The sequence below is a fragment of the Triticum dicoccoides genome, chromosome 5B (assembly GCF_002162155.2).
Source record: "Triticum dicoccoides isolate Atlit2015 ecotype Zavitan chromosome 5B, WEW_v2.0, whole genome shotgun sequence".
Lineage (NCBI taxonomy): Eukaryota > Viridiplantae > Streptophyta > Magnoliopsida > Poales > Poaceae > Triticum > Triticum dicoccoides.
In genome coordinates this window covers 146,970,390-146,990,275 of record NC_041389.1, presented here as the reverse complement: position 1 = coordinate 146,990,275, position 19,886 = coordinate 146,970,390, and the positions used below count along the sequence as shown (strand labels likewise).

General features: G+C 42.7%; 1 long non-coding RNA gene across 1 annotated transcript; it reads right to left on the bottom strand.

Annotated features, from left to right (window-relative positions):
- Positions 1-1,772: 1,772 nt before the first annotated feature.
- On the bottom strand, positions 1,773-4,421 carry LOC119307908. Its single transcript, XR_005149623.1, has 6 exons — positions 3,948-4,421; positions 3,674-3,815; positions 3,481-3,576; positions 2,725-3,385; positions 2,400-2,530; positions 1,773-1,891 (listed from the first exon to the last, which is right to left on the bottom strand). It is a non-coding gene; the product is annotated as an uncharacterized LOC119307908 (long non-coding RNA).
- Between the last annotated feature and the right edge of the window lie 15,465 nt (positions 4,422-19,886).

Here is a 19,886-nt window from a genome sequence, read left to right as displayed (position 1 = left end):
CCTACATAGAAGCACTGACACTTCACACACACACACACACACACAATGTATAGGACACTTTGTAGACTCAAGACCTGTATTATAGGTGTGCTAATGCATAAAGTGGCAGGACAAATCATGCTCCTATGCACATCACAACACAGACATGCATAAACACATCACAAATTTCTGAAGAAAAGGGTCAGGGCATCACAAGGCCACATGATTTTCATAGGAAAGACTTCTGGTCATGTGCCATCTAAAAGTCTATACATGCAAGAACCTTTTCTCTCTTGATCTTGGAAACATCTACCTGCCTGGAAAGATGCTAGCATGATACAGACCAGATGCAATATTTTTTCCCTAAGAAGCTAGAGAGAGCAGTGAGCCAGTGATCCTCGCCTAGCTAGTGCGTGCACACACACACACACACATCAAGCCAACACACCATAAACACAGCAGTAGCAGCACACAAGCCACAAACACGCGTGTGGCGCAGTGCACGGGGAAGGCAGAGACACAACCAATAGAGCGAGGAGCAGACCGCCGCGCTTGCCGTCGAGCCGTTCACACTAAAAGGGATCAAAGAGTAGGACGTTTCTATTCCCAAACCTTCCCATCGTAGGGAGTAATTATCAAACAGAGAAACAAAAGGAAAAGAAAAGCAAGAAGTTCCCTTCCTCCATCCGTTTTTCATTTCCTTTCACTTATATACATCAGACCAACACACAAGCACTTTAACTATTATAAACATAATTCCCAATTCAAGAACACAGTTGAATGTTAGAGCACCACATACTACTCTTTATAAAGTAAAACCGGGCATGTCAAGTCATGATGACAGACGAAGCTCAGGAAGGATTCGATTGTGCTATTAGTCAGTAGGTAAATTACAGAGCTTGTTCATGCTAAGAACATCTGCTATTAGATTCTTATAACCACACTTCATGTTTCTATTTTTAAACTAAAATAAGTGATCTCACTGCAGTAAAAAACAGACACATATATAGCTGACAGAATTACCTCGCGAAGCTATTAGCAAGATAGTATTGAATTCATGCTCCAGCCAACTCATCCAAAAGTCCGAACTGATGGAGTGAGGTGGGCAATATATTTCAACACTCCCCCTCACGTCTAGGCTATTTTAGTCCTTAGACGTGGGATCGATGTAGGCCGCAAAATCATTTTATTTAATACTGCGTTGGTAGGGTCTTGAACTCAAGACCTCTTGGCTCTGATACCATGTAAAAGTGCATGCTCTAGCCAATGCAACCATAAGATCGGTCTGATGGGTGAACTGGTTAGGTGCATAAACTTACAACCAAAAGGTTCAGGGTTCAAAACCCAGTAAACGCAATAAATAAATGCGGCCTGCCCCCGCTTCCGCTGCCCACGTCATATAGCTCCAAAGGAGCATATACTTGAGGGGGAGTGTTGGAGTATAATGTCCGGCCCTCTCCCTCAGATCGGTCTTTTGGTTGCATTGGCTAGAGCATGCACTTCTACATGGTATCGGAGCCAAGAGGTCTTGAGTTCAAGACCCGGCTGACGCAATTAAATTGCAGCCCACTTTCGGTCCACGTTTAGGCATGAGGGAGCCACACGTGAGGGGGAGTGTTGACGTATAATGTGTTGCATAGTCTCTTCCATCAGATCGGTCTTTTGGTTGCATTGGCTAGAGCATGCACTTCTACAGATAGTAGCAAAATATTATGCTATCCTAATCATATTACCAAATTACAATTAACCGATTATAGTCTAGGTTTTAAATTTGAAAAGGGAGAACAACTCATCATGCTCTTTGATTTCTTCTTGGACCCATGTTTCCTATCACCAGACCCCTCCCCGCAGCCCGAATCCTCATTGATCTTGCAAATCTTTAAATGAAAGCATCCAAATAACCAATATGTATCTACAAAATAGAAAAATCAAAATAATAAAAGCTATCTAATTGATGGAAGGAGCTTCATCTTATAATGGAAATCACTCTATCAGGCAAACTGTGATGTTTTGGCATCCACGGTCAAAACATCAACATAAAATTCAAATATTTAGACATGACAATAAGTGAGTCATCATGTCGTAAAAAGCAGAGTTTTTCTCAATCATTCATGTGGGACAAAATACATAGTTGATATGCTTGATAATAAGTTAACAAAGATGACACCCAATGACCCAAACACTAAAGCTTTGGCTTCACCATAACAAATTAATCTTTTCCATGAACAGTCTAGCCCTCAATACATGGCATCTCATTTTACAATGGAACTCCCTTTTCCCTTCGCAAGCAGGAGTAATGTAGCAGTAGCACTTCTTTCTCGTGTACTCATGTTGGACAGAACAAATATTAGATACTGAAAAATCATGTTACACACGAAGCCAAATAAGCATTTTTGCATAAACCAAAAGGATAAACTCACCCTGGGGTAGACTGCAATCATCTGATAATTACATCAATCCTGTATAATCTATTCAAACAGATTCATCGGTCAAAATATGACAAATAGCGTCCACCATGTAGCTTTTTTAAAGGGTACTGTTCAATGTTGGGCTGCAAAGTATAAACACGTGTTACTACATTTAAATCTATGCTGCTGAAAAATAAGTGGTAAGAATTATGAAAATATATAACACCCTTTGCCATGGATTGCAAAAACTAAAAAGAAAAGGATGCCAAGTACGGACTCTTCTATATGTGCACCTTATATTTCCTAAATAAAAAAAAATAAGAGATGAACTACTAACCTAGCAAGCAGTCAAGCGAACCTGATGGTACTGATCTCTTGCCATCGAGGCCAATGCGCTTGACTTGGTGCTGCGTGCTACTGCCTTCACGCCGCAAGGCTTTCTTACTCTTGTTGTCCTCTCCCTCGGATGCCATGAACAGCAGGTACATACATCATAGAGAAAATGTAAGGAACTGAACATATGACGTGCCCTTCATCGGTTCTTAAATAAAAAACTAAAGTTCAGGTTTTCTCATTGGCTCATAAGCCTTCTCTTCAATACTTGATTCTCACAAAGAGTCTTCCTCTCCCTCCAATGAAACGGACAACAAGTGCGTACACCATAGAGGGAATGTTAGTGACTGAACATATGACATGGTCTTCAGCAATTCTTAAAAAAATCTGAAAATGAAGCTCTTCTCATTGGCGCATAGCCTTCTCTTCAATCCTTGCTTCTCAGAAAGTGTTTTCAGATTCACAAATAACCAACTAAGGAGGCAACCAACAACATATAGTAGCACATAGTAGCAGCACAAGTAGAGTCAGGCCAAGCAGTAGCCAAACCATGACGGCGAGGACGCCATGAACCATCGAGCCTGCACTTGTTAGGAGGAGATGAGGAGAGGTGGCCGCCAAGACACGACACTACCTCTTTGAGGACAACCTCCTCCTCGCTAACCCTACCCGCATAAGAACAAACAAATAGGAAGCCATGAATTAGGAGGTGAGTTCAAGCTACCATGCGAAGATGAGTAAATGGTGAAGAAGATCTCACCTGTGACATGCTATGGGAGCCATCCTCGACCTCTCCTCCTCTTTAGGCAACCGCCAGGGTGGGGGCTCGACCAGGTGGGTTACATGATGGCGGAGACTGAAGGCCAGCAAGAAAATTGATAAACTACTTGGTATACAACGTCCAGTCAAGTGCCTAATATTCTAACGACAAATGGTACAAACAAAAGCTTTACCTGATTGACCAGAATTTCATTGACAAGTTTCAAAACCGCAATGTGAGATGAGATCACTGGCCAGGTCAAAGCGCCTAAGCAGAATTTCTTTGACAAATTCTGAAAACAAAAATAGCCAGAACCCTGTTGTTGCAATAAAATCCTGCGAGATAGAAATAAAATTGGAACCATCATAAAAACAAATTAGCTCATGAACGCATCATCAAACAGGAGAGGACAAATAAGCCCCAAACAAACTACAGAGAAAAGAGAAGAGGCAAAGAAAGAGGAGCACCTCGGCAAGATTCTGGAGGAAGTTGAGAAACGAGTTGCTGCTATTCGCTACTCCTCTGGTCCTCCCCCAAGCTGTCAGCCTCCCCTGCTCATCCACCAACCTTCAAGACCCATCCTCCATTGCTCACCCATGGGGGCGACCTGCGCTGGATCTGGAACCAACCGCTAGGCCCCGCCCGACCTCGCCGGCGGTCAATGACCCTTTGTCCCTCTCCCACCAGCCAGCGCACCTGCAACTCCTCTTTCCTCACTCTTTCTCCCTCCTCTCCTTGTCTTCTCTCTCCCTCTCATCTCTCTCTCCTAGCCGTCGTCACCCTTTGGCTGCAGGTCACCAGCCCCACCGGGACGGACGCGGGAGAGGACTCTGGCCCACCAAGAGCTCCGCCCCGCCGCCATCACCGCAGCCAGTGAGGGTGAGGCCCTGGCGACATCGAGGAAAGGAGAGGAGGAGGCGGCGGCGGCAGGAGAGGAGGAGGAGGAGGGGCAGGGGAGACGCGTGTTAGGTCACGTATGGGCATCTCTACCTTTTGCAGCGCTGCTTGCTCACTTTTTCTCTCCGTCGATTCACCACATGACCGGACCCAGGCGTCATGGACTTTCTTTCGCTCAAGGTGAAAACGAACGCTTTTCATAGATACTGCTCGCGTGGATGGCCTGGGGAGGCTGCTAGCCTCTCCGTCGATTCACCACATGACCGGACCCAGGCGTCATGGACTTTCTTTCGCTCAAGGTGAAAACGAACGCTTTTCACAGATATTGCTCGCGTGGATGGCCTGGGGAGGCTGCTAGTCCGGCCTCATTTATATGTTCAATTCGCCACACAACCGGGCCCAGGCATCAGCGAGAGAAGCTAGGGAGGGAGCAAGGTGAAAACGAACGCTTTTCACAGATACTGCTCGCGTGGATGGCCTGGGGAGGCTGCTAGCCCAGCCTCATTTATATGTTCAATTGTAAAATTGTGATCGGGGACATTCAATATTGTATAACTGCAATGCTCTCATTACTTCTCGATTAATATTTTATAAACCTTTTAGTTTGAAAGATTTAAATGTGTAGCTTATGTTGATTTCCTTTCAATGCTACTCTTCATGAATCATCTCTTCCCCATTGCTGGGAACTCCAAGATAGCCATGACCACCTGGTTCTAGCAAATTAGTGCTTGTACATAATCGTGAAGACCATGTTTATGGAGTTTCCAGTCAACCAATTTTATGATTTTGGTGTTATATTTTCATGCAAGTTTACTCGAATACTCATTGTCATCTCAGGCATGCATTGTATAGTGTGGCAAGCAAAGTAGAAGTATTTCTTTATGTATTTCTTTAATTGCATTTCATCCATTTAGCATGTGTCATATTGTTAACTGTGTCAACATGGCATGATGTAATGTCCTTTAACATACCTCAAGCATTGCCATATCTACCCAAATGCAACCTTTTCTTAGTTTATTCCAAGAAGATTTACTCCTTCAAGTCCCCGCAACAACGCGTGAGGTGTTATCTAGTTCAAAGAATTGGTCGTGGCCTAATATTTTGATGGGAGAGCAAGCTATACTTGCATGTCATCAAAAAGATTATTTGTGCAAGTAATTTTTTCTCAAGATTAATTACATTTAATGTTGTTTCAAAGACTGATTACTATTAATGCAATTAATGGTGTTTCTCATAGATTATTATAATTAATATAATTTATGCTATTTTCAAGATTTACTGCAATTAGTGGTGTTTCTATATGATTGCAATTAATGTTGATTTCAGATATATGATTGATTTATGTTTTCCATTTTCTTTTTTTATCTTTTTTCATGTCATGCATAATTGCACATGCATAATGCTACCTCTTGAGCTTGCGTTGGTTTTCTCTTGAAGAGGAAAGGGTGATGCAACAAAGTAGCGTAAGTATTTTCCTCAGTTTTGAGAACCAAGGTATCAATCCAGTAGGAGACGATGCACAAGTCACCAAATACCTGCACAAACAATCAAGAACCTTGCAACCAATGCGATAAAAGGGTTGTCAATCCCTTCATGGTCACTCGCAAAAGTGAGATCTGATAGAGATAATAAAGTAAATATTTTTGGTATTTTTTGATGTATAGATTGGAAAGTAAAGAATGCAAAATAGTAAATGAGATTCAACAATATGGAAAAGATATGCAATATAATGGAAAAGAGACCCGGGGGCCATAGGTTTCACTAGTGGATTCTCTCGAGATAGCATGTATTATGGTGGGTGAACAAATTACTGCCGAGCAATTGATAGACAAACACATAATTATGATGACATCTAAGGCAATGATCATGAACATAGGCATCACGTCCGTGTCAAATAGACCGAAACGATTCTGCATCTACTACTATTAATCCACATATCGACCGCTATCCAGCATGCATATAGAGTATTAAGTTCATAAGAACGGAGTAACGCATTAAGCAAGATGACATGGTGTAGAGGGATAAACTCAAGCAATATGATATAAACCCCATCTTTTTATCCTCGATGGCAACAATACAATACGTGCCTTGCTACCCCTACTATCACTTGGAAAGGGCACCGCAAGATTGAACCCAAAGCTAAGCACTTCTCCCATGGTAAGAAAGATTAATCTAGTAGGCCAAACTAAACCAATAAATCGAAGAGACTTGCAAAGATATCAAATCATGCATATAAGAATTCAAAGAAGAACCAAATAATATTCATAGATAATCTTGTTCATAAATTCACAATTCATTGGATCTCGGCAAACACACCGCAAAAGAGTATTACATCGAATAGATCTCCAAGAACATCGAGGAGAACTTTGTATTGAGAATCAAAGAGAGAGAAGAAGCCATCTAGCTAATAACTATGGATCAGAAGGTCTGTGGTAAACTACTCACGCTTCATCAGAGAGGCAATGGTGTTGATGTAGAAGCCCTCCGTGATCGAACCCCCTCGGGCAGATCACCGGAAAAGGCCCCAAGATGGGATCTCACGGGTACATAAGGTTGCGGCGATGGAAAAGTGGTTTCGTGCCCCCCTGATGTTTTAGGGTATAAGAGTATGTATAGGCGAAAGAAGTACGTCGGTGGAGCTACGAGGGCCCCACGAGAGTGGGGGCGCGCCTACCCCCCTAGGCGCGCCCTCCTGCCTCGTGGACGCCTCGTGGCATCTCTGACTTCAACTCCAAGTCTTCTGGTTTGCTTTCGGTTCAAGAAAGATCATCACGAAGGTTTCATTTCGTTTGGACTCCGTTTGGTATTCCTTTTCTGCAAAACTCTAAAATAGGCAAAAAAAAAGAAACTGGCACTGGGCCTCTAGTTAATAGGTTAGTCACAAAAATAATATAAAAGAGCATATTAAAGCCCATTAAACATCCAAAACTAATAATATAATAGCATGGAACAATCAAAAACTATAGATACGTTGGAGACGTATCAAGCATCCCCAAGCTTAATTCCTGCTCGTCCTCGAGTAGGTAAATGATAAAAACAGATTTTTTGATGTGGAATGCTACCTAACATATTTATCAATGTAATTTTATTTATTGTGGCATGAATGTTCAGATTCGAAAGATTCAAGACAAAAGTTTAATATTAAGATAAAAATAATAATACTTCAAGCACACTAACAAAGCAATCATGTCTTCTCAAAATAACATGGCCAAAGAAAGCTATCCCTAAAAAATCATATAGTCTGGTTATGCTCTATCTTCATCGCACAAAGTATTTAATCATGCACAACCCTGGTGACAAGCTAAGCAATTGTTTCATACTTTTGGTGTTCTCAAACTTTTTCAATCTTCACGCAACACATGAGCGTGATCCATGGACATAGCACTATAGGTGGAATAGAATAGTGGTTGTGGAGAAGACAAAAAAGGAGAAGATAGTCTCACATAACCTAGGCGTATTAACGAGCTATGGAGATGCCCATCAATAGATATCAATGTGAATGAGTAGGGATTGTCATGCAACGGATGCACTAGAGCTATAAGTGTATGAAAGCTCAACAAAAGAAACTAAGTGGGTGTGCATCCAACTTGCTTGCTCACGAAGACCTAGGGCACTTTTGAGGAAGCCATCATTGGAATATACAAGCCAAGTTCTTTAATGAAAAATTCCCACTAGTATATGAAAGTGACAACATAGGAGACTCTCTATCATAAAGATCATGGTGCTACTTTGAAGCACACATGTGGTAAAAGGATAGTAGCATTGCCCCTTCTCTCTTTTTCTCTCATTTTTTTATTTGGGTCTTTTCTCTTTTTTTATGGCCTCTTTTTTTAGTCCGGAGTCTCATCCCGACTTGTGGGGGAATCATAGTCTCCATCATCATTTCCTCAGTAGGACAATGCTCTAATAATGAAGATCATCACACTTTTATTTACTTACAACTCAAGAATTACAACTCAATACTTAGAACAAAATATGACTCTATGTGTATGCCTCCGGCGGTGTACCGGGATATGCAATGATTCAAGAGTGACATGTATGAAAAATTATAAATGATGGCTTTGCCACAAATACGATGTCAACTACATGATCATGCAAATCAATATGACAATGATGGAGCGTGTCATAAAAACGGAACGGTGGAAAGTTGCATGGCAATATATCTCGAAATGGCTATGGAAATGCCATAATAGGTAGGTATGGTGGTTATTTTGAGGAAGGTATATGGTGGGTGTATGGTACCGGTGAAAGTTGCGCGGTACTAGAGAGACTAGCAATGATGGAAGGGTGAGAGTGCGTATAATCCACGGACTCAACATTAGTCATAAAGAACTCACATACTTATTGCAAAAATTTATTAGTTATCAAAACGAAGTACTACGCGCATGCTCCTAGGGGGATAGATTGGTAGGAAAAGACCATCGCTAGTCCCTGACTGCCACTCATAAGGAAGACAATAAATAAATAAATCATGCTCCAACTTCATCACATAACGGTTCACCATACGTGCATGCTACGGGAATCACAAACTTTAACACAAGTATCTCTCAAGTTCACAACTACTCTACTAGCATGACTCTAATATCACCATCTTCATATCTCAAAACAATCATAAAGAATCAAACTTCTCATAGTATTCAATGCACTTTATATGAAAGTTTTTATTATACCCATCTTGGATGCCCATCTTATTAGGACTAATTTTATAACCAAAGCAAATTACTATGCTATTCTAAATACTCTCAAAATAATATAAGTGAAGCATGAGAGATCAACAATTTCTATAAAATAAATCCATTGCCGTGCTCTAAAGAGATATAAGTGAAGCACTAGAGCAATATTGTCTAGGTCAAAAGATATAAGTGAAGCACATAGAGTATTCTAATAAATTCTGATTCATGCATGTCTATCCCAAAAGGTGTGTAAAGCAAGGATGATTGTGATAAAATAAAAATCAAAGACTCAAATCACACAAGACGCTCCAAGAAAAACACATATCATGTGGTGAATAAAAATATAGCCTCAAGTAAAGTTACCGATAGACGAAGACGAAAGAGGGAATGCCTTCCAGGGCATCCCCAAGCTTAGGCTTTTGGTTGTCCTTGAATTTTACCTTGGGGTTCCTTGGGCATCCCCAAGCTTAGTCTCTTGCCACTCATTATTCCAAAATCCATCAAATCTTTACCCAAAACTTGAAAACTTCACAACACAAAACTTCAACAGAAAATCTCCTGAGCTCCGTTAGTATAAGAAAATAAACCACCACTTTAAGGAACTGTAATGAACTCATTATTTATTTATAATGGTGTTAAACCTACTTTATTCCAACTTCTCTATGGTTCATAACCCTCGATACTACTCATAGATTCATCAAAATAAGCAAACAACACACGAAAAACAGAATCTGTCAAAAACAGAACAGTCTGTACTAATCTGTAACTTTGGAATACTTCTGTAACTCTAAAAATTCTGAAATAAATTGGTGGACGTGAGGAATTTGTCTATTAATCATCTGCAAAAAGAATCAACCTAAACGATCTCTTATGTAAAAAATGATCGATATTCTCGTGAGCGCAAAAGTTTCTGTTTTTTACAGCAAGATCACAAAGACTTCACCCAAGTCTTCCCAAAGGTTCTACTTGGCACAAACACTAATTAAAACATAAAAGCACATCTAAACAAAGGCTAGATTAATTATTTATTAATAAATAGGAGCAAAAAGCAAAGAACAAAAATAAAATTGGGTTGCCTCCCAACAAGCGTTATCGTTTAACGCCCCTAGCTAGGCATCGAGATTTCGATGATGCTCACATGAAAGACAAAAATTGAAGCGTGAAGAGAGCATCATGAAACACGTGACAAACACATGCAATTCTAACATACTTCTCTATGCATAGATATCTTATAGTCAAACAAATTATCATAGTAGGCAAAAACTAGCATATGCAAGGAAGCGAAAAAAAACAATAGAAATCTCAACATAAGGAGAGGTAATTTAGTAACATGAAAATTTCTACAACCATATTTTCCTCTCTCATAATAATTACATGTGGTATCATAAACAAATTCAAAAAATATCTATCACATAAAATATTTTCAACACGATCCACATGCATACGAAGTTGACACGCTTCCAAAATAGTGGGATCAACATTAACTAAAGTCATGACCTCTCCAAACCCACTTTTAATCTTATTGCAAATATTATCAATCTCAAATTCATCATGGGGCTTAAATTAATTTCCAAGATCATAAGAAGAATCTCCCCAATCATGATCGTTGCAACAAGTATTAGACATAGCAAAATTAGCATCCCCAAGCTTAGGGTTTTGCATATTATTAGCACAATTGACATTAATAGAATTTATAATAACATCATTGCAATCATGCTTTTTATTCAAAGATATATCATGAATCACTTCATAAAGCACTTCATCACAATTTTAAGATTCACAAATTTCAAGCAAAACCTCATAAAGATAATCTAGTGCACTCAACTCACTAGCAATTGGTTCATCATAATTGGATCTCTTAAAGAGATTAGCAAGTGGATGCGGATCCATAAACTTTTAGCAAGCGAAGATGCAAGCAAAAATAAGGCACATGGTAACACAAACGAACAAAAGATCGAACCAAAGAGGGGCGAAGAAAAGGCAAAGATTTTAGAAAATTGTTTTAGAAGTGGGAGAGAGGAAAACGAGAGGCGAATGGCGAATAATGTAATGCAAGGGAGAAGAGTTATGATGGGTACTTGGTATGGCTTGACTTGACGAAGATGTCCCCGGCAACGGCGCCAGAAATCCTTCTTGCTACCTCTTGAGCTTGCATTGGTTTTCACTTGAAGAGGAAAGGGTGATGCAGCAAACTAGCGTAAGTATTTCCCTCATTTTTGAGAACCAAGGTATCAATCCAGTAGGAGACGACGCATAAGTCTCCGAATACCTGCACAAACAATCAAGAACCCTGCAACGAACGCGATAAAGGGGTTGTCAATCCCTTCACGGTCACTCGCAAAAGTGAGATCTCATAGAGATGATTGGAAAGTAAAGATTGGAAAGTAAAGATGTATAGATTGGAAAGTAAAGATTGAAAAATAGTAAACAAGATTCAACAATATGGAAAAGAGATGCAATATAATGGAAAAGAGACCCGGGGGCCATAGGTTTCACTAGTGGCTTTTCTCGAGATAGCATGTATTACAGTGGGTGAACAAATTACTGTTGAGCAATTCATAGAAAAGCGCATAATTATGATGACATTTAAGGCAATGATCATGAACATAGGCATCACGTCCGTGTCAAGTAGACCGAAACGATTCTGCATCTACTACTATTACTCCACACATCGACCGCTATCCAGCATGCATCTAGAGTATTAAGTTCATAAGAACGGAGTAACGCATTAAGCAAGATGACATGATGTAGAGGGATAAACTCAAGCAATATGATATAAACCCCATCTTTTTATCCTCGATGGCAACAATACAATACGTGCCTTGCTGCCCCTACTATCACTGGGAAAGGACACTGCAAGATTGAACCCAAAGCTAAGCACTTCTCCCATGGCAAGAAAGATCAATCTAGTAGGCCAAACTAAACCGATAATTCGAAGAGACTTTCAAATATATCAAATCATGCATATAAGAATTCAGAGAAGAACCAAATAATATTCATAGATAATCTTGTTCATAAATCCACAATTCATCAGATCTCGGCAAACACACCACAAAAGAGTATTACATCGAATAGATCTCCAAGAACATCGAGGAGAACTTTGTATTGAGAATCAAAGAGAGATAAGAAGCCATCTAGCTAATAACTATGGACCCGAAGGTCTGTGGTAAACTACTCACGCTTCATCAGAGAGGTAACGGTGTTGATGTAGAAGCCCTCTGTGATCGAATCCCCCTCCGGCAGATCACCAGAAAAGGCCCCAAGATGGGATCTCACGGGTACAAAAGGTTGCGGTGGTGGAGAAGTCGTTTCGTGGCTCCCCCTAATATTTTTAGGGTATAAGAGTATATATAGGCGAAAGAAGTACATCGGTGGAGCTACGAGGGGCCCACGAGGGTGGGGGGCGCGCCTACCCCCTGGGCACGCCCTCCTGCCTCGTGGGCACCTCGTGGTGTCTCTGACTTCAACTCCAAGTCTTCTTGTTTGCTTTAGGTCCAAGAAAGATCATCATGAAGGTTTCATTCCGTTTGGACTCCGTTTGGTATTCCTTTTCTGCAAAACTCTAAAATAGGCAAAAAAACAGAAACTGGCACTAGGCCTCCAGTTAATAGGTTAGTCCCAAAAATAATATAAAAGAGCATATTAAAGCCCATTAAACATCGAAAAACAGATAATATAGCATGGAACAATAAAAAATTATAGATACGTTGGAGACGTATCACATAACAGGCACCATATAGCCAACTGAACGAGACGGCGCTATGCAAGGAATGTTGCGAAAACATTCAAAGCCAACCTCATAATCCCAAAAGAAAAAGGAAAGAGAAAGTATATTAGACAATCCCGTCGAAGCACAACGACCAAAGGATATCCGTTGATATTTGGTTGGGAGCCTGACAGTGACATGTACCCAGGGTAAGGTCTTAGGCCTGACCTATATGCCCTTCCCAAGGACATCACACAAGAGGCCGATGCCTACAAAGTTAAACAGAAGATACCGGCTGAAATCCTCATGAAGTGCAATCCACTCGACAGACGATCCACTCAGATATCCCAATTCCACTCGACCGTCGTTATCTCACTCGGAAGACAAGAATCCACTCGGAAGACAGAAGGCCTAAGGTCACCTGTAGATAGCAACGGTCGGTCATTCACTCCGCCACCATAAAGGCCATTAAACACATGCGCTACTAGTAACGTACGTGACTTATTCGCTCATTGAACCCCTGTGTAACTGAGGGCTGTGAGGGGTCGACGTACTCTATATAAGTTACCCATCCCCTCTTGCATAAGGGTTCACACCCCCTGTAACTTCATCCACCAGTCGACAAGCCTCCGAGGCACCGAGACGTAGGGTTGTTACCTCCTCCGCGAGGGGCCCGAACTCATGAAACTGAGCGTACAACCTTGCCGTAGCTAGGACTCTGCCTCTCCTACGTACCCCCTATCTCTAGTGTCAAATCTGTTCCCACGACAGTTGGCGCCCACCATGGGCAGGCGTCTTAGCGACTTCCAGTGAAGTTGCGATCTTCGATCTTCACCAACATGGTTTTCGGTGGTGGATTGTCCTTGGGCCGCGAGATCCGTCTCGGTGTGCTCACTTTCATCACCGATGATTCGGCCTGGCTTCAAGAGGCCTCCCTCGACGTCGAGGTACTCCCCATCTGCGGGGCAGTGCACTTTCGCACGAGTGCCTGCAACATCCTCCTGCGGCTGCCGTCAATTCAGTATCGTTCGGCTCCCGTGACATCTTCGCTTCCCGCTGCCTGTCGCTGCAAGCGATCCGGTCGCTCGTGGCTCCAGCGGTGGGTGAAGCACGCAGTGGCCCATCAGTCGTCTACTCCTCAAATCGCGGCAATCGAGCCCGATGAGTCTCTATGGGTTGTTCGATCTGTCACTGGTCATTCGGATACTCTCTCCGAGTGTGAAAGCAATGACCCCGCGGCGGAAGTTCTCATGGTCGGTGATAACCCACAAGTATAGGGGATCGCAATAGTTTTCGAGGGTAGAGTATTCAACCCAAATTTATTGATTCGACACAAGGGGAGACAAAGAATATTCTCAAGTATTAGCAGTTGAGTTGTCAATTCAATCACACCTGGATAACTTAGTATCTACAACAAAGTATTTAGTAGCAAAGTAGTATGGAAGTAATGATAACAGTGGCAAAAGTAACAGTAGCAGTTTTGTAGTAATTGCAACGGTAAAGTAAATAAGAAAAGCACAATATGTGAAAAGTTCGTAGGCATTGGATCAGTGATGGATAATTATATCAGATGCGGTTCATCATGTAACAGTTATAACACAGGGTGACACTGAACTAGCTCCTGTTCATCAATGTAATGTAGGCATGCATTCCGAATATAGTCATACGTGCTTATGGAAAAGAACTTGCATGACATCTTTTGTCCTACCCTCCCGTGGCAGCGGGGTCCTAGTGGAAACTAAGGGATATTAGGCCTCCGTTTAATAGAGAACCGGACCAAAGCATTAACACATAGTGAATACATGAACTCCTCAAACTACAGTCATCACCGAGAAGTATCCCGATTATTGTCACTTCGGGGTTGTCGGATCATAACACATAATAGGTGACTACAGACTTGCAAGATAGGATCAAGAACTCACATATATTCATGAAAACATAATAGGTTCAGATCTGAAATCATGGCACTCGGGCCCTAGTGACAAGCATTAAGCATAACAAAGTCATAGCAACATCAATCTCAGAACATAGTGGATACTAGGGATCAAACCCTAACAAAACTAACTTGATTACATGGTAAATCTCATCCAACCCATCACCGTCCAGCAAACCTACGATGGAATTACTTACGCACGATGGTGAGCATCATGAAATTGGTGATGGAGCATGGTTGATGATGACGACGGCGACGAATCCCCCTCTCCGGAGCCCCGAACGGACTCCAGATCAGCCCTCCCAGGAGAGATTAAGGTTTGGCGGCGGCTCCGTATCGTAAAACGCAATGAAACTTTCTCTTTGATTTTTTCTCCGCGAAAGCAAATATATGGAGTTGGAGTTGAGGTCGGTGGACGTCCAGGGGACCCATGAGGCAGGGGCGCGCCCCCACCCTCGTGGACAGGGTGTGGGCCCCCTGACGCTGATTCTTTCGTTAGTAATTTTTTATTAATTCTGAAAAGTTGTTTCGTGGATTTTCAGGTCATTTCGAGAACTTTTATTTCTGCACAAAAATAACTCGATGGCAGTTCTACTGAAAACAATGTCAGTCCGGGTTAGTTCCATTCAAATCATGCAAGTTAGAGTCCAAAACAAGGGCAAAAGTGTTTGGAAAAGTAGATACGACGGAGACGTATCAACTCCCCCAAGCTTAAACCTTTGCTTGTCCTCAAGCAATTCAGTTGACAAACTGAAAGTGATAAAGAAAAACTTTTCCAAACTCTGTTTGCTCTTGTTGTTGCAAATATGTAAAGCCAGCATTCAAGTTTTCAGCAAAGATTATGAACTAACCATATTCACAATAACACTTAGGTCTCATGTTTACTCATATCAATGGCATAATCAACTAGCGAGCAATGATAATAGAACTCGGATGACGACACTTTCTCAAAACAATCATAATATGATATAACAAGATGGTATCTCGCTAGCCCTTTTTGAGACTGCAAAACAAAAATGCCAAGCACCTTTAAAGATCAAGGACTGATTAAACATTGTAATTCATGGTAAAAGAGTTCCAGTCATAGTCATACCCAATATAAACTAATAGTAATGCATGCAAATGACAACGGTGCTCTCGAGCGGGTGCTTTTTAATAAGAGGGTGATGAATCAACATAGAAGTAAATAGATAGGCCCTTCACAGAGGGAAGCAGGGATTTGTAGAGGTGCCAGAGCTCGATTTTGAAACAGAGATGAATAACATTTTGAGCGGTATACTTTCACTATCAACATAACAACTAAGAGATCTCGATATCTTCCATGCTACACACATTATAGGCGGTTCCCAAACAGAATGGTAAAGTTTATACTCCCCACCACCAAGAAGCATCAATCCATCGCTTTCCCGAAACAATGGGTGCCTCCAACTAGCAACAATCCTGGGGGAGTTTTGTTTGCAATTATTTTGATTTGATTTGAGCATGGGACTGGGCATCCCGGTGACCAACCATTTTCTCATGAATGAGGAGCGGAGTCCACTCCTCTTGAGAATAACCCGCCTAACATGGAAGATACAAATAGCCCTAGTTGATACATGAGCTGTTCGAGCATACAAAACATAATTTCATTTGAAGGTTTAGAGTTTGGCACATCCAAATTTACTTGGAACGGCAGGTAGATACCGCATATAGGAAGGTTTTGTGGACTCATATGGAATAACTTTGGGGTTTATGGAGTTTGGATGCACAAGTAGTATTCCCTCTTAGTACAGGTGAAGGCTAGCAAGAGACTGGGAAGCGACCAACTGAGAGAGCGACAACAGTCATGAACATGCATTAAAATTAATCTACACCGAGTGCAAGCATGAGTAGGATATAATCCACCATGAACATAAATATCGTGAAGGCTATGTTGATTTTGTTTCAACTACATGCGTGAACATGTGCCAAGTCAAGTCACTCGAATCATTCAAAGGAGGATACCACCCTATCGTACCACATCACAACTGTTTTAATAGCATGTTGGCATGCAAGGTAAACCATTATAAGCTCCTAGCTAATTAAGCATGGCATAAGCAACTATAATCTCTAATTGTCATTGCAAACATGTTTATTCATAATAGGCTGAATCAGGAACGACGAACTAACCATATTTACAAAAACAAGAGAGGTCGAGTTCATACCAGCTTCTCTCATCTCAATCAGTCCATCATATATCATCATTATTGCCTTTCACTTGCACGACCGAACGGTGTGGATAATAATAATAGTGCATGTGCATTGGACTAAGATGGAATCTGCAAGCATTCAATTCAAGGGAGAGACAGGGTAATATGGGCTCTTGGTTAAATCAACAATCATGCATATGAGAGCCACTTAAACATTTTCATTATGGTCTTCTCCTCTCGACCCCCAAAGAAAAGAAAAGAAATAAAACTATTTACACAGGAAAGCTCCCAACAAGCAAAAGAAGAATGAGAAATCTTTTTGGGTTTTCTTTTAATTACTACTACAAGCATGGAAATTAAACTAACTATTTTTTTGGTTTTCCTTAAGGTTTATCAAACACACAAGAAGGAAGCTAGAAAAAGAAATTAAACTAGCATGGATAGTACAATGAAAAAGTACGAGCACCGACAACTAGAATAGTGCGTGAACATGAATGTAATGTCGGTGAGAAATATGCACTCCCCCATGCTTAGGATTTTTGACTAAGTTGGTCTATGCCCATGGATCGCGACTACTCTCTCCGGTGTACTTAGGAGTGTCATCATACTGCCACTGGCTGGCGATCTCCTCCGGATCCCACTGATAAGAGGATGGACGATAAGGAACAAGTGGTGGTTCCGGCTCAGGCTCTGGGGCTGATGTCTGGCCACGGAGCACATAGACGGCCTCTAGCAAGACAAGGTAAGGGCTATTCGGTCTGGTCATGGACGAAGTTGGTGAGGCCCGCTGAGGGAGTCCCGGACTAGGGGGTGTCCGGATAGCCGAACTATCATCTTCGACCGGACTCCTGGACTATGAAGATACAAGATTGAAGACTCCGTCCCGTGTCCGAATGGGACTTTCCTTGGCGTGGAAGGCAAGCTTGGCGATACAGATATGTAGATCTCCTACCATTGTAACCGACTCTGTGTAACCCTAACCCTCTTCGGTGCCTATATAAACCGGAGGGTTTTAGTCCGTAGAACAACAATCATACCATAGGCTAGCTTCTAGGGTTTAGCCTCTCTGATATCATGGTAGATCTACTCTTGTACTACCCATATCATCAATATCAATCAAGCAGGAGTAGGGTTTTACCTCCATCGAGAGGGCCCGAACCTGGATAAAAACATCGTGTCCCTTGTCTCCTGTTACCATCCACCTAGATGCACAGTTCGGGACCCCCTACCCGAGATCCGCTGGTTTTGACACCGACATTGGTTCTTTCATTGAGAGTTCCTCTGTGTCGTCATCTTTAGGCCCGATGGCTCCTCCGATCATCAACAACGATGCGGTCCAGGGTGAGACTTTTCTCCCCGGACAGATCTTTGTATTCAGCGGCTTTGCACTGCGGGCCAATTCGCTTGGCCATCTGGAGCAGATTGAAAGCTACGCCCCTGGCCATCAGGTCAGATTTGGAAGTTTGAACTACACGGCTGACGTCCGCGGAGACTTGATCTTCGACGGGTTCGAGCCACAGCCAAGCGCGCCGCACTGTCATGATGGGCACGATCTAGCTCTGCCGCCGAACAGTGCCTTGGAGGCCGCACTAGTGTCCGCTCCGACCCTTAGCTCAGAGCCGACTGCGCCGATCGAGGACGGGTGGCTGGACACCGCCTCGGGGGCTGCTATCTCTACGGCGATTGAGCCGAACACTAACCCTGTCCTTTGCAAAGCTTGTGACTCTAAGGTGCCGGACTCCTCTCCGGACTCCGAACCTTCCGCGCTCCTGCCAATCGGATCCAACTGGGCGCCGATCATGGAGTTCACCGCCGCGAACATCTTTCAGCACCCGCCCTTTGGCGACGTCCTGAATTTACTAAAGTCTCTCTCTTTATCAGGAGAGCCCTAGCCAGATTATGGTCAGCAAGGTTGGGATGCGGACAACGAAGAAATTCGAAACCCACCCACCACCCACTTCGTAGCCACTGTCGAAAGTTTAAACGACATGCTCGACTTCGACTCCGAAGACATCGACAGTATGGACAACAATGTAGAAGACAAACATGAACCAGCACCTATAGGGCGCTGGACAGCCACCTCATCTCACGATATATACATGGTGGACACACCTAAAGGAAGTGACGACGAGGAACAATGGGACGTCACGAGGGATCATTCCCTCGAAAAGCAGTCAAAACGGCAACGTAAGCGCCGCTCAAAGTCCCGCCTCGACAAAGACAACAGCCATGCAAACCCAGCCATAGAGCAGGGCGAACCGGTGGACGATGAACATGCTATCGAGCAACCGTCCGAACAGGACAATCAGGATAAACAACCCGTCCCCAGCGAAGATAACAGTCCGGACGATCTTACGCCGGACAAGTTACTGGAGCATAAGAACCTCCACAAAAGGCTCGTTGCTACTGCGCGTAGCCTGAAAAAGCAGAAGCAGAAGCTCAAAACAGCGGAAGATGCACTCAGAATCAGATGGAGCAAAGTACTCAACACCGCAGACAAATACAACGATAGTCGCCAAAAAAAGAGCTACCCGAAGCGAAAACTACTGCCCGAATTCGATGAGGAGGTCGTAGAGCCCCCGCAATCAATAAACAAGGAGACCACTCGGTCGGATAGACGACCCCATGGTAAACCTAAAGCGGCAAACGGAGCCGCACACAAGCCGGCCCGCGATCCGCACACGGATTCGCATCAAAAAGATGGCCCAGTTAGATCTATCTACGGGCCAAGAAAGCAAGCTCTAGTAAGTAATGCAACACATCAAGTATCCGAATACTACGGTACACCTAAATACAGGGGTGCCGCACACCCCCTATGTTTCACCGATGAGGTTCTAGATTATGAATTTCCAGCGGGATTCAAGCCCGTAAACATAGAGGCATACGACGGAACAACAGACCCTGGAGTCTGGATCGAGGATTACATCCTCCACATACACATGGCTAGAGGAGATGACCTCCACGCCATAAAATACTTACCCCTCAAGCTCAAAGGGCTAGCCCGGCATTGGCTCCAAAGCCTCCCCAAA